We start from the raw sequence: 16,999 nt of genomic DNA on the forward strand, positions 1-16,999 counted from the left end.
ACTGTCCAACCTTCCTAGTGATCACTGCCCAACCTTCTCAGTAATCACTGCCCAACCTTCCAAGTGATCACTACCCAACCTTCCTAGTGATCACTGCCCAACCTTCTTAGTGATCACTTCCCAACCTTCCTAGTGATCACTGCCCAACCTTCCTGGTGATCACTGCCCAACCTTCCTAGTGATCACTGCCCAACCTTCCCAGTGATCACTGCCCAACCTTCCCCGTGATCACTGCCCAACCTTCCTAGTGATCACTGCCCAGCCTTCCCGGCGATCACTGCCCAACCTTCCCAGTGTTCACTGCCCAGCCTTCCCAGTGATCACTGCCCAACCTTCCTACTGATCACTGCCCAAGCCTTCCTAGTGAACACTGCCCAACCTTCCCAGTGATCACTGCCCAACCTTCCCAGTTATCACTGCCCAACCTTCCCAGTGATCACTGCCCAACCTTCCTAATGATCACTGCCCAGCCTTCCTAGTGATCACTGCCCAACCTTCCTAGTGATCACTGCCCAGCCTTCTTAGTGATCACTGCCCAGCCTTCCTAGTGATCACTGCCCAACCTTCCTAGTGATCAATGCCCAACCTTCCTAGTGATCAATGCCCAACCTTCCTAGTGATCACTGCCCAACCTTCCCTGTGGTCACTGCCCAACCTTCCTTGTGATCACTGCCCAACCTTCCCAGTGACCACTGCGCAACCTTCCCAGTGATCACTGCCCAACCTTCCTATTGATCACTGCCCAACCTTCCTAGTGATCACTGCCCAACCTTCCTAGTGATTACTGCCCAACCTTCCTAGTGATCACTGCCCATCCTTCCCAGTGATCACTGCCCAACCTTCCTATTGATCACTGCCCAACCTTCCTAGTGATCACTGCCCAACCTTCCCAGTGATCACTGCCCAACCTTCCCCGTGATCACTGCCCAACCTTCCTAGTGCTCACTGCCCAGCCTTCCTAGTGAACACTGCCCAACCTTCCTAATGATCACTGCCCAACCTTCCTAGCAATCACTGCCCAGCCTTCCTAGTGATCACTGTCCAACCTTCCTAGTGATCACTGCCCAACCTTCTCAGTAATCACTGCCCAACCTTCCTAGTGATCACTACCCAACCTTCCTAGTGATCACTGCCCAACCTTCCCCGTGATCACTGCCCAACCTTCTTAGTGATCACTTCCCAACCTTCCTAGTGATCACTGCCCAACCTTCCTGGTGATCACTGCCCAACCTTCCTAGTGATCACTGCCCAACCTTCCCAGTGATCACTGCCCAACCTTCCCCGTGATCACTGCCCAACCTTCCTAGTGATCACTGCCCAACCTTCCTAATGGTCACTGCCCAGCCTTCCCGGTGATCACTGCCCAACCTTCCCAGTGTTCACTGCCCAGCCTTCCCAGTGATCACTGCCCAACCTTCCCAGTGATCACTGCCCAACCTTCCTACTGATCACTGCCCAAGCCTTCCTAGTGAACACTACCCAACTTTCCCAGTGATCACTGCCCAACCTTCCCAGTTATCACTGCCCAACCTTCCCAGTGATCACTGCCCAACCTTCCTAGTGATCACTGCCCAGCCTTCCTAGTGATCACTGCCCAACCTTCCTAGTGATCACTGCCCAGCCTTCCTAGTGATCACTGCCCAGCCTTCCTAGTGATCACTGCCCAACCTTCCTAGTGATCAATGCCCAACCTTCCTAGTGATCAATGCCCAACCTTCCTAGTGATCACTGCCCAACCTTCCCAGTGATCACTGCCCAACCTTCCTAGTGATCACTCCCCAACCTTCCTAGTGATCACTGCCCAACCTTCCTAGTGATCACTGTCCAACCTTCCCAGTGATCACTGCGCAACCTTCCCAGTGATCACTGCCCAACCTTCCTATTGATCACTGCCCAACCTTCCTAGTGATCACAGCCCAACCTTCCTAGTGATCACTGCCCATCCTTCCCAGTGATCACTGCCCAACCTTCCTATTGATCACTGCCCAACCTTCCTAGTGATCACTGCCCAACCTTCCCAGTGATCACTGCGCAACCTTCCCAGGGATTACTGCCCAACCTTCCTATTGATCACTGCCCAGCCTTCCTAGTGATCACTGCCCAACCTTCCTAGTGATCACTGCGCAACCTTCGCAGTGATCACTGCCCAACCTTCCCAGTGATCACTGCCCAACCTTCCTAGTGATCACTGCCCAACCTTCCTAGTGATCACTGCGCAACCTTCCCAGTGATCACTGTCCAGCCTTCCTATTGATCACTGCCCATCCTTCCCAGTGATCACTGCCCAGCCTTCCTAGTGATCACTGCCCGGACTTCCTAGTGGTCACTGTGCAGCCTCCTAGTGATGACTGCCTAAGCTTCCTAGTGATGACTGCCTAGCCTTCCTAGTGACCAATATATCCAGACAACATATGGACTTCAATAATGTTCCATTCAGTTTCCATAATAAGGTGTCAGTGAATAATTTTAACCTGACAATAAACACCAGTGACTGACAGAGAGAAAACACCAACAGTGAAGATGTTCACTCAGTGTCCAAAGCAAGAGACATAATATCACCCAGATCTCTACAACACAATTATCATCAAATATTTATTAAGTTATACCAGGAATTAAGGAAAGATCCTGGACTTCACCTTACGAAACAGATAAAACAAATGTGATAATAATTATGGATAAGGTAGATTACAACGAAAAAATAACCTGTTATTAGAAGACAGGGAAGGTGACGTGCCCCTTAATTACTGGTTTTCATAATTGTTTGTGAATGCGTCATCCAATCGGCTTCAAACCTTCAATGCCGATAACTTGATAACGTAACTTGCGATTGGCTTGAAACTTAATTTGCATATGTGGCTTCAAATATTGGTCTCGGTATCATAACTAAAGAATGTTTCTTCAGAGAGGCTTCAGACTTTTAATTCAGTCCTTTTTTAGTGTAAGATGTGAGTTAGTTAGGGCTGTGTTAGGGTCGTATTAGGGCTGTGTTAGGGTCATATTAGGGCTGTGATAGGGCCATATTAGGGCTGTGTTAGGGCCGTATTAGGGCTGTGTTAGGGTCGTATTAAGGCTGTGTTAGGGTCATATTAGGGCTGTGATAAGGCCGTATTAGGGCTGTGTTAGGGCCGTATTATGGCTGTGTTAGGGTCATATTAGGGCTGTGGTAGGGCCATATTAGGGCTGTGTTAGGGCCATATTAGGGCTGTGTTAGGGTCATATTAGGGCTGTGATAGGGCCATATTAGGGCTGTGATAGGGCCATGTTAGGGCTGTGTTAGGGCAGTGCTAGGGCTGTGTTAGGGCCGTGCTAGGGCTTTGTTAGAGCTAGTTTATCATTATAAAGATGAAATTCAGATATTAAATTCCATAACTTAACTCTGATCACCTGGAATAAGTTGCTTAAAATATTCGGCTATAATATTTAACTGTGTTAGTAAGTTATGCCGCACTCTGCACTAATCCTTGTGCCTACATTTAGGTAGAAGGGGCTAGGGTTATGGGATGTGGGGATACTTTTCTAGATTGGGTACTGGTATACCTGGTGACACACTTAAGTTTGTCAGGAAGTTTATGTATGTCTCACTATGTTGCTAACACTTGTGTGTCTCACTATGTTGCTAACACTTGTGTGTCTCACTATGTTGCTAACACTTGTGTGTCTCACTATGTTGCTAACACTTGTGTGTCTCACTATGTTGCTAACACTTGTGTGTCTCACTATGTTGCTAACACTTGTGTGTCTCACTATGTTGCTAACACTTGTGTGTCTCACTATGTTGCTAACACTTGTGTGTCTCACTATGTTGCTAACACTTGTGTGTCTAACTATGTTGCTCACTACACATGTGTGTGTCTCACTATGTTGCTAACACTTGTGTGTCTCACTATGTTGCTAACACTTGTGTGTCTCACTATGTTGCTAACACTTGTGTGTCTCACTATGTTGCTAACACTTGTGTGTCTCACTATGTTGCTAACACTTGTGTGTCTCACTATGTTGCTAACACTTGTGTGTCTCACTATGTTGCTAACACTTGTGTGTCTCACTATGTTGCTAACACTTGTGTGTCTCACTATGTTGCTAACACTTGTGTGTCTCACTATGTTGCTAACACTTGTGTGTCTCACTATGTTGCTAACACTTGTGTGTCTCACTATGTTGCTAACACTTGTGTGTCTCACTATGTTGCTAACACTAACACTTGTGTGTGTCTCACTATGTTGCTAACACTTGTGTGTCTCACTATGTTGCTAACACTTGTGTGTCTCACTATGTTGCTGACATGTGTGTGTCTCACTATGTTGCTGACATGTGTGTGTCTCACTATGTTGCTAACACTTGTGTGTCTCACTATGTTGCTAACACTTGTGTGTCTCACTATGTTGCTAACACTTGTGTGTCTCACTATGTTGCTAACACTTGTGTGTCTCACTATGTTGCTAACACTTGTGTGTCTCACTATGTTGCTAACACTTGTGTGTCTCACTATGTTGCTAACACTTGTGTGTCTCACTATGTTGCTAACACTTGTGTGTCTCACTATGTTGCTGACATGTGTGTGTCTTGTGTGTCTCACTATGTTGCTAACACTTGTGTGTCTCACTATGTTGCTAACACTTGTGTGTCTCACTATGTTGCTAACACTTGTGTGTGTCTCACTATGTTGCTAACACTTGTGTGTCTCACTATGTTGCTAACACTTGTGTGTCTCACTATGTTGCTAACACTTGTGTGTCTCACTATGTTGCTAACACTTGTGTGTCTCACTATGTTGCTAACACTTGTGTGTCTCACTATGTTGCTGACATGTGTGTGTCTCACTATGTTGCTGACACTTGTGTGTCTCACTATGTTGCTAACACTTGTGTGTCTCACTATGTTGCTGACATGTGTGTGTCTCACTATGTTGCTGACATGTGTGTGTCTCACTATGTTGCTAACACTTGTGTGTCTCACTATGTTGCTAACACTTGTGTGTCTCACTATGTTGCTAACACTTGTGTGTCTCACTATGTTGCTGACATGTGTGTGTCTCACTATGTTGCTAACACTTGTGTGTCTCACTATGTTGCTAACACTTGTGTGTCTCACTATGTTGCTAACACTTGTGTGTCTCACTATGTTGCTGACATGTGTGTGTCTCACTATGTTGCTAACACTTGTGTGTCTCACTATGTTGCTAACACTTGTGTGTCTCACTATGTTGCTGACATGTGTGTGTCTCACTATGTTGCTAACACTTGTGTGTCTCACTATGTTGCTGACACTTGTGTGTCTCACTATGTTGCTAACACTTGTGTGTCTCACTATGTTGCTAACACTTGTGTGTCTCACTATGTTGCTAACACTTGTGTGTCTCACTATGTTGCTAACACTTGTGTGTCTCACTATGTTGCTAACACTTGTGTGTCTCACTATGTTGCTAACACTTGTGTGTCTCACTATGTTGCTGACATGTGTGTGTCTCACTATGTTGCTAACACTTGTGTGTCTCACTATGTTGCTGACACTTGTGTGTCTCACTATGTTGCTAACACTTGTGTGTCTCACTATGTTGCTAACACTTGTGTGTCTCACTATGTTGCTAACACTTGTGTGTCTCACTATGTTGCTAAACTATGTTGCTACTTGTGTGTCTCACTATGTTGCTAACACTTGTGTGTCTCACTATGTTGCTAACACTTGTGTGTCTCACTATGTTGCTAACACTTGTGTGTCTCACTATGTTGCTGACATGTGTGTGTCTCACTATGTTGCTAACACTTGTGTGTCTCACTATGTTGCTGACACTTGTGTGTCTCACTATGTTGCTAACACTTGTGTGTCTCACTATGTTGCTAACACTTGTGTGTCTCACTATGTTGCTAACACTTGTGTGTCTCACTATGTTGCTAACACTTGTGTGTCTCACTATGTTGCTAACACTTGTGTGTCTCACTATGTTGCTAACACTTGTGTGTCTCACTATGTTGCTAACACTTGTGTGTCTCACTATGTTGCTGACATGTGTGTGTCTCACTATGTTGCTAACACTTGTGTGTCTCACTATGTTGCTAACACTTGTGTGTCTCACTATGTTGCTAACACTTGTGTGTCTCACTATGTTGCTAACACTTGTGTGTCTCACTATGTTGCTGACATGTGTGTGTCTCACTATGTTGCTAACACTTGTGTGTCTCACTATGTTGCTGACACTTGTGTGTCTCACTATGTTGCTGACACTTGTGTGTCCCACTATGTTGCTAACACTTGTGTGTCTCACTATGTTGCTGACATGTGTGTGTCTCACTATGTTGCTGACACTTGTGTGTCTCACTATGTTGCTGACATTTGTGTGTCTCACTATGTTGCTGACACTTGTCTGTCTCACTATGTTGCTGACATGTGTGTGTCTCACTATGTTGCTAACACTTGTGTGTCTCACTATGTTGCTGACATGTGTGTGTCTCATTATTTTCTTAACACTTGGGTGCCTCATTATTTTGCTGACACTTGTGTGTCTCACTATGTTGCTGACATGTGTGTGTCTCACTATGTTGCTAACACTTGTGTGTCTCACTATGTTGCTGACACTTGTGTGTCTCACTATGTTGCTAACACTTGTGTGTCTCACTATGTTGCTAACACTTGTGTGTCTCACTATGTTGCTGACACTTGTGTGTCTCACTATGTTGCTGACACTTCTCTGTCTCACTATGTTGCTGACATGTGTGTGTCTCACTATGTTGCTAACACTTGTGTGTCTCACTATGTTGCTGACATGCGTGTGTCTCACTATTTTGTTAACACTTGAGTGCCTCATTATTTTGCTAACACTTGTGTGTCTCACTATGTTGCTGACACTTGTGTGTCTCACTATGTTGCTAACACTTGTGTGTCTCACTATGTTGCTGACACTTGTCTGTCTCACTATGTTGCTGACATGTGTGTGTCTCACTATGTTGCTAACACTTGTGTGTCTCACTATGTTGCTGATACTTGTCTGTCTCACTATGTTGCTAACATGTGTGTGTCTCACTATGTTGCTAACACTTGTGTGTCTCACTATGTTGCTAACACTTGTGTGTCTCACTATGTTGCTGACACTTGTCTGTCTCACTATGTTGCTAACATGTGTGTGTCTCACTATGTTGCTAACACTTGTGTGTCTCACTATGTTGCTAACACTTGTGTGTCTCACTATGTTGCTAACACTTGTGTGTCTCACTATGTTGCTAACACTTGTGTGCCTCACTATGTTGCTGACACTTGTGTGTCTCACTATGTTGCTGACACTTGTGTGTCTCACTATGTTGCTAACACTTGTGTGCCTCACTATGTTGCTGACACTTGTGTGTCTCACTATGTTGCTAACACTTGTGTGTCTCACTATGTTGCTAACACTTGTGTGTCTCACTATGTTGCTGACACTTGTGTGTCTCACTATGTTGCTGACATGTGTGTGTCTCACTATGTTGCTAACACTTGTGTGTCTCACTATGTTGCTGACATGTGTGTGTCTCACTATGTTGCTGACACTTGTGTGTCTCACTATGTTGCTGACACTTGTGTGTCTCACTATGTTGCTAACACTTGTGTGTCTCACTATGTTGCTAACACTTGTGTGTCTCACTATGTTGCTAACACTTGTGTGTCTCACTATGTTGCTAACACTTGTGTGTCTCACTATGTTGCTGACATGTGTGTGTCTCACTATGTTGCTAACACTTGTGTGTCTCACTATGTTGCTAACACTTGTGTGTCTCACTATGTTGCTAACACTTGTGTGTCTCACTATGTTGCTGACATGTGTGTGTCTCACTATGTTGCTAACACTTGTGTGTCTCACTATGTTGCTGACATGTGTGTGTCTCACTATGTTGCTAACACTTGTGTGTCTCACTATGTTGCTGACATGTGTGTGTCTCACTATGTTGCTAACACCTGTGTGTCTCACTATGTTGCTAACACTTGTGTGTCTCACTATGTTGCTAACACTTGTGTGTCTCACTATGTTGCTAACACTTGTGTGTCTCACTATGTTGCTGACATGTGTGTGTCTCACTATGTTGCTAACACTTGTGTGTCTCACTATGTTGCTGACATGTGTGTGTCTCACTATGTTGCTAACACTTGTGTGTCTCACTATGTTGCTGACATGTGTGTGTCTCATTATTTTGTTAACACTTGGGTGCCTCATTATTTTGCTGACACTTGTGTGTCTCACTATGTTGCTGACATGTGTGTGTCTCACTATGTTGCTAACACTTGTGTGTCTCACTATGTTGCTGACACTTGTGTGTCTCACTATGTTGCTAACACTTGTGTGTCTCACTATGTTGCTAACACTTGTGTGTCTCTATGTTGCTAACACTTGTGTGTCTCACTATGTTGCTGACATGTGTGTGTCTCACTATGTTGCTAACACTTGTGTGTCTCACTATGTTGCTAACACTTGTGTGTCTCACTATGTTGCTAACACTTGTGTGTCTCACTATGTTGCTAACACTTGTGTGTCTCACTATGTTGCTAACACTTGTGTGTCTCACTATGTTGCTGACATGTGTGTGTCTCACTATGTTGCTAACACTTGTGTGTCTCACTATGTTGCTATCACTTGTGTGTCTCACTATGTTGCTAACACTTGTGTGTCTCACTATGTTGCTGACATGTGTGTGTCTCACTATGTTGCTAACACTTGTGTGTCTCACTATGTTGCTGACATGTGTGTGTCTCACTATGTTGCTAACACTTGTGTGTCTCACTATGTTGCTGACATGTGTGTGTCTCACTATGTTGCTAACACCTGTGTGTCTCACTATGTTGCTAACACTTGTGTGTCTCACTATGTTGCTAACACTTGTGTGTCTCACTATGTTGCTAACACTTGTGTGTCTCACTATGTTGCTGACATGTGTGTGTCTCACTATGTTGCTAACACTTGTGTGTCTCACTATGTTGCTAACACTTGTGTGTCTCACTATGTTGCTAACACTTGTGTGTCTCACTATGTTGCTGACATGTGTGTGTCTCACTATGTTGCTAACACTTGTGTGTCTCACTATGTTGCTAACACTTGTGTGTCTCACTATGTTGCTAACACTTGTGTGTCTCACTATGTTGCTAACACTTGTGTGTCTCACTATGTTGCTAACACTTGTGTGTCTCACTATGTTGCTGACATGTGTGTGTCTCACTATGTTGCTAACACTTGTGTCTCACTATGTTGCTAACACTTGTGTGTCTCACTATGTTGCTGACATGTGTGTGTCTCACTATGTTGCAACACTTGTGTGTCTCACTATGTTGCTGAGAAAGTACACAACAGTTGAACATTGTAACATACATAAGGAGAATATTGGAATGGAAGCTAATGTAATTTACTGAAATGAAACTTATTGTTACGAAATTTACTGTAATGCATTAGACGGTATGATATAGCACAACTCATAGAACGAACTCAACATTGGGATTACACAATAGAAGTGATAAAAAAAAAGGTTTTGATCAATCAGTCTGTATTCATGTGATCTACAGATTCTGAGGAAGGATATATACAAAGAAAGAAGCGTTTAAGAGAAAGGCAGACTTGGTGCACTCAAATCTAGACTGTTAAATCTCAGAATTCGGAGAGAACATGAACACAAACAAAAAATTCTTGATTATTTATAAGTTGATATTGTAATTATTCATCTATACAGATTATTTACATTTAACCCCAACTCTTCTAGGGTGAGATTGACATATGCAGAATGGGTGTCATCTCTGGGAGGATCAAACTCTGTTGCACTGGCTAACTCATGCTGTATTTGAGGCGGCTCTGAATTGGTAGTTACAAATGATACTTGAGAATTTCTTAATACCTGTCGTGTATGTAGGGAATAAAGACATTCAGGTTGATCGTCTGAGTGAGTATTAGAGGTAGAGAGTACAGGATCAGGAGGATTGTCAGAGTCTGTCACATTAGTCTGGGTTGGAACATCATTATCATCACATACTAACTTCATATGATCTAAATGCGACTCTTTATACTGACCAGTACTAATTTCTCTAACCTTATACTTATTGCCATTGATATGTTCAACTACTCGATAAGGACCAACAAACTTTTGATCAAGCTTAGGCATTGCAGACGTTTTGTTAAAGTTAGTCAGCATAACTCTCGAACCTACTGTAATTTTGGACGGCTTTGCTCGAGTGTTTGTGACTCTTGTAAATTCTGCTGTTGATTTATGAAGCATTTCACGGATTCTTCTAAAAACGCTTTGAGCTAAGCTGGTACGAGTTGCTATGAAATCATCAGGGTTGTAATTTGGTTTCGGGTTAGAATATAACAACTCATAAGGCAAACGTTTATCTACACCGTACAATGCATAATGTGGAGTGTCACCTATGGAAACATTGTAGGCAGAATTTATAGCACACTGCACATCAGGTGTAACTTCATCCCAAGATTCACTGTTGGGATTGATAGTGGCTTTCAAGACATCAAGTACTTTCTTATTGGTTTGTTCCGCTAACCCATTGCTGGCAGGATGATGAGGAACAATGGTGGATTTAGAGATCTTGTACAAGGTACACAAATTTTCAAGAATCTCATTACAGAATTCACCTTCATTATCTGTTACTAGGGACTTAGGGGTGGTATGCCTGCAGAAAATGCGTTCTTTAAACGCTTTAGCTACTGCCTTGGCAGTCTTATCTGCAATAGGAACTAACTCACAATATCTGGTGAAATGGTCTACCATAACACAGAGATGTTTGTTGCCCTGGAGGGAACACTGGAAATTAGTTAACAACTCTAGCGCATCAAAATGGTATACAATACTGACAGGTTGGTAGGTAAGACACATAGGCAACAGTTAGGCAACTTTATTCCGAAACGTTTCGCCTACGCAGTAGGCTTCTTCAGTCGAATACAGAAAGTAGGCAGGAACAGTAGAGATGTGAAGACGATGTAATCAGTCCATCACCCTTGAAGTCGTAGAATTTGAGGTTGTCAGTCCCTCGGCCTGGAGAAGTTCAGTTCCATATTCAGGAACTATCTGAAGATCAAGCGACAGTGCGCAGACTTAAATACTGTCGGAAGGAGAGGTGCAGAATGTAGCCACTGAGAGGTCAGGTCCCTCTCAGATCCAACAGTTCTCACTTGAAAGGGTTGTCTAAGGCGTTTTCTGTACCAAGAGGCCATGTGTTGCAGTGTCTGACAAGATGAACATCAAAATGGTATACAATACCGACAGGTTGGTAGGTAAGACACATAGGCAACAGTTAGGCAACTTAATTCCGAAAATGGTATACAATACCTGTCGGTATTGTTTACCATTTTGATGTTCATCTTGTCAGACACTGCAACACATGGCCTCTTGGTACAGAACTGTTGGATCTGAGAGGGACCTGACCTCTCAGTGGCTACATTCTCACTACTACTACTACTACTCTGCACCTCTCCTTCCGACAGTCTCCGCACTGACGCTTGATCTTCAGATAGTTCCTGAATATGGAACTGAACTTCTCCAGGCCGAGGGACTGACAACCTCAAATTCTACGACTTCAAGGGTGATGGACTGATTACATCGTCTTCACATCTCTACTGTTCCTGCCTACTTTCTGTATTCGACTGAAGAAGCCTACTGTGTAGGCGAAACGTTTCGGAATAAAGTTGCCTAACTGTTGCCTATGTGTCTTACCTACCAACCTGTCGGTATTGTATACCATTTTGATGTTCATCTTGTCAGACACTGCAACACATGGCCTCTTGGTACAGAAAACGCCTTAGACAACCCTTTCAAGTGAGAACTGTTGGATCTGAGAAGGACCTGACCTCACAGTGGCTACATTCTCACTACTACTACTACTACTCTGCACCTCTCCTTCCGACAGTCTCCGCACTGTCGCTTGATCTTCAGATAGTTCCTGAATATGGAACTGAACTTCTCCAGGCCGAGGGACTGACAACCTCAAATTCTACGACTTCAAGAGTGATGGACTGATTACATCGTCTTCACATCTCTACTGTTCCTGCCTACTTTCTGTATTCGACTGAAGAAGCCTACTGTGTAGGCGAAACGTTTCGGAATAAAGTTGCCTAACTGTTGCCTGTGTGTCTTACCTACCAACCTGTCGGTATTGTATACCATTTTGATGTTCATCTTGTCAGACACTGCAACACGTGGCCTCTTGGTACAGAAAACGCCTTAGACAACCCTTTCAAGTGAGAACTGTTGGATCTGAGAGGGACCTGACCTCTCAGTGGCTACATTCTCACTACTACTACTACTACTCTGCACCTCTCCTTCCGACAGTATTTAAGTCTCCGCACTGTCGCTTGATCTTCAGATAGTTCCTGAATATGGAACTGAACTTCTCCAGGCCGAGGGACTGACAACCTCAAATTCTACGACTTCAAGGGTGATGGACTGATTACATCGTCTTCACATCTCTACTGTTTCTGCCTACTTTCTGTATTCGACTGAAGAAGCCTACTGTGTAGGCGAAACGTTTCGGAATAAATTTGCCTAACTGTTGCCTATGTGTCTTACCTACCAACTCTAGCGCAACTCTTTCCCACGGTTCACTAGTAGTTGGATACACTTGGATTGGATTAGGACTATTAGCATTACCTTTATGTTGCATGCAGACACTACATTTCTTAGCATACTCAGAAATATCAGTTGCCATACAAGGCCAAAAGTATTTCAATCTGGCTTGTTTTATTGAACGATCCATACCAGGGTGTGCAACACCTGGTACATCATGAACTAGCTGTAAGGCTACATTCATACATTCACTAGTGACTGTGGAATTACTAACTGGTATACTCTTCTGCTTGGAGTACCCAACTCGCCTGTTCGATACAGTAACTCTTGGTTCATGACAAAGTCACTGATGGGTGCTGGTGGCTTCACAATCAGAATAAGATCTTCCTGGAGTAGGAATCGAATCACACCAGATCACATGGGATCTGTTCGCTGAGCATTCTTTACATCCTCAGCAGTAAATGGAGGGTCTGCAGTTACTATACTAACATGTCGCGATAAAGCATCTGCGACTACATTTGACTTGCCAGGTAAGTGTTCAAAGGTAGGATTGAACTCTTGGATTGTCAAGGTCCGTCTGGCTAACCTTCCAGTAGGTTGTTTGTTCTGGAATAAAGGTATCAGTGGAGCATGGTTTGTCGAGACATGAACAGAGTACTGATAAATAATGTCTCGGAAGTGCTTTAAAGACCATTCTATTGTTAAAGCTTCTTGCTCAGTCACTGTATAATTACGCTCAGCCTTCGTAAGGACTCGGCTAGCAAATGCAACTGTGTTGTACTTGCCATCAGTCTTCTGAGACAGTACGGCACCTATGCCAATAGAACTAGCATCAGTTGTCAGATAGAAGGGCTTAGAAAAATCTGGAAAATTCAAAATTGGAGCAGATATTAGCTTTTCTTTTAGAGTTTGGAATGATCTTTCTTGACGGAAGGTCCAAACGAAAGGAGCATCTTTCTTCAGCAACTCAGTTAGAGGAGCAGCTGTGGAAGAGAAATTGGCAATGAAAGATCTATAAAAACCTGCTAAGCCCACAAAGGATCTTACAGCATCAGCAGTTTTGGGAGTTGGAAAATTTAGTACTGCTGTTACTTTACTTTGGTCAGTCATAACCCCTCTAGGAGTGACTACATGACCAAGAAACTTGATTTCTGATCTGAAAAATTGACATTTAGACAGTTTGATCTTTAAATTGGCTTCTTCAAGCATACCAAGTACTACATCAAGTCTTTTCAAGTGTGTATCCACGTCTTTAGACATAATGATTACGTCACCTAAGTACACCATAAGTGCATTACCTATGAGACCTCTAAAGATATTAGTCATGAGCTTTGAGAACGTGATTGGGGAGGATCGTAATCCATAGGCCATACGAAGAAAGTGATAATGACCGGTAGGAGTGGAGAATGCAGTTAGCTCTTGGCTGTCCTCATGAAGAGGGACTTGCCAAAGCCCTTGTAATGAGTCCAGGGGCAAAAAGACTTTGTTATCTCCGATGTTACTTAAATGATCACCAAGTACAGGAAGTGGGAAGCGATCTGGAATAGTTTTTGCATTTAACTTCCTAAAGTCAATCACTGGGCGCCAAGTACCATCCTTCTTAGGTACTAGGATCAAGGGTGCATTCCAGGGTGAATTATTAGGTGCAATAACTCCATCATCATGCATTTGCTTGATCAGTTCTTCTGCGACAGTAACTTGTGAATGAGGCATTCTGTATGCAGGTATATAGATAGGTCTAGTACCAGGTTCAAGTGGGATACGATGGGACAATAAGTTCATTATACCCATCTTCTCACCTGGTAAGGCAATGGCTTTATGACGTTTGTTCAACAGAATCAACAAATGCTTGACCTCATCTGGGAAGTCAGTGAGTGCTAAGTCTTTCTCCTCAACTGGTGGAATGGATTGATCCTCTCACTATGTTGCTGATACTTGTGTGTCTCACCATGTTGCTGACACTTGTGTGTCTCACTATGCTGCTGACACTTGTATGTTTCACTATGCTGCTGACACTTGTATGTCTCACTGTGCTGCTGATACTTGTGTGTCTCACCATGTTGCTGACACTAGGTGAGTACTTGTGTGTCTATGTTGCTGACACTTGTGTGTCTCACTGTGTTGCTTACACTTGTGTGTCTCACTATGCTGCTGACACTTGTATGTCTCACTATGCTGATGACACTTGTATATCTCACTATGTAGCTTGTAGTGGGGGTTCGTAGGAGATGTGATGGTTGGAGTAAAACACACTTGTTGGATGAAAACACTTATATTAGCAGAGTATGATGAGGGGAAGAGCCCAACCTGCTGTGTCTTGCCTGGCATAGACCTATGCGGGAAGTGAGAAGGATCCCAGGCACAAAGGGCTCACCACAGCATCACATGACGTCACACATGCTAGTCACTGAGCCTACTGACCAGGGAGCCTAAATATGTACATGGATGATACGATCTACAATATACTACACAAGTATACGTATAAGGGGATTCAGTAGCTATACTGACAGCTCGGTCATGTTACGTATGTCATCTCAACATATAATACTATGCTATAGGCTGAACAGGCAGGTGGCTCTGGGCTGATTCTGTACAATAACAAAGATATATGCTATTTAGAACTAATGGATGGTATCATAATGGATGTTATGTAATGGGTTTTAATGTAATGGGTGTTAATGTAATGGGTGTTAAGGTAATGAGTTTTAACGTAATGCTTTATGAATTATAAGAACAAATCATAGTATAATAAAGGATAGAATTGATCGATCGATCTGTATTCATGCACTCTACGGATTCTGAGGAAGAAAAATATATTTACAAAGGTGAAAGTAATTAACAGCAAAGACAGATCTGGCATGCTCAGATCATTACTGCTAAATTCTCAGAATTCGGAGGGAACGTAAACACAAAAAAAAAGGTTCCGAAAACTGATCAGCTAATAAAAACACAGAGTTGACAACTTCATTCATCTTGAACATCTAATTATACAGACTATGTACATTTAAACCCAACTCTGCGAGGGTAAGATTTACATACGCAGAATGGTTATCATCTTTGGGAGGATCGAATTCCTTTGCAATGGCTAACACATGCCTTGACCGAGGGAGATCTGAACAAGTATCTACAAAAGATACAGCTACATTCACTAGTGACTGTGGAATTACTAACTGGTATACTCTTCTGCTTGGAGTACACAACTCGGCTGTTCGATACAGTAATTCTTGACTCATGACAAAGTCACTGATGGGTGCTGGTGGCTTCAGTCAGAACAAGATCTTACTGGAGCAGGAATCGAATCTCACCAGACCACAAGGGATCGGTTCTTTCTTACTGGAGGAATGAACAAACTCGGTGGAGTGGATGATTCTCCCCGGTAGAAAAAATTAACAAATTAATTCTGTAACACACAATATGAGCAAGGGAGAACGGATCTATTATCTCTCACTGCAAGCACAGAGGAAAAAAAATGAACACGGTCATCAATACTGGTATTCATTCTGAGTCGCACACAGTGACACGAGGAATCAACTATAAAGAGACTGCTCTATAAACATTAGCAACACATGAAGATTACTCGAGAAACAACTTTTTACAATGCACGGATTACTGTCAACGAGGATAGTATCACCATCTGGAACACAAATGCTGGGAGAAAAAATAATAACTGAGACAACACTGAATTGTAATGCAGAATATAAGATAACAAGTTACTGAATTACTTCATTGTATAAATTACTAGGCAAGGAACACAATACTGTGAACACAAGATAATTGTGAAGTGTAAACACAAGGTTATACTGCTTATATATTGCACACAACAAGGAAAAACATTAAAGTACTTACTTCAAGTATATAAAAAAAATTAACACAACACAACAGACATAAAATAAAGCATGAAAATTAACACTGAAGAAAGAGAAAAAAAAATATTGCAAACAGGATATAATGAACACTTATCAAGAGTCACTGAAAAGAAGTGTCACTCAGGAATCACTGCAAAATTGTCTCAACACTCGCAAATGTCTCTATAAAAATATTGTTACTGTAGCAACGTTGGTGGAGAATGAGTAGTGTGGGAGATGGAGGAAGGTTGGTTGAAGCTGGCACGGTACTCCACTACTCTTAAACACATTGAATTTGCACTTAAATCGGCGATAGACTCACACAGGAGGCTTTTACGTAGGCGCACAGGGTCGAAGGAACAATCTTTCGTCTTGACCCCCTATGTGGCCCTTAAAATAAGGTTCTAGAACTCGTTATAAGGGTAAAAAAAAAATACAGTAGTAGTGGGAAGGTGGGCGAGTGCTTGAGACCGCTGCACTTAGACACCGTGTAGGCCTATGGAATGAATGGCATAAACCACTTGACACCCACACTAGGCACGAAAATATTCTAAGCCGGGCTGGCTTAAAAAAAACACAAAATACCACGACACCACAGAGATGGTAAAACACACAGAACAGCTTGAACTGGAAGCA

Source organism: Cherax quadricarinatus, chromosome 14 (assembly GCF_038502225.1).
Source record: "Cherax quadricarinatus isolate ZL_2023a chromosome 14, ASM3850222v1, whole genome shotgun sequence".
NCBI lineage: Eukaryota > Metazoa > Arthropoda > Malacostraca > Decapoda > Parastacidae > Cherax > Cherax quadricarinatus.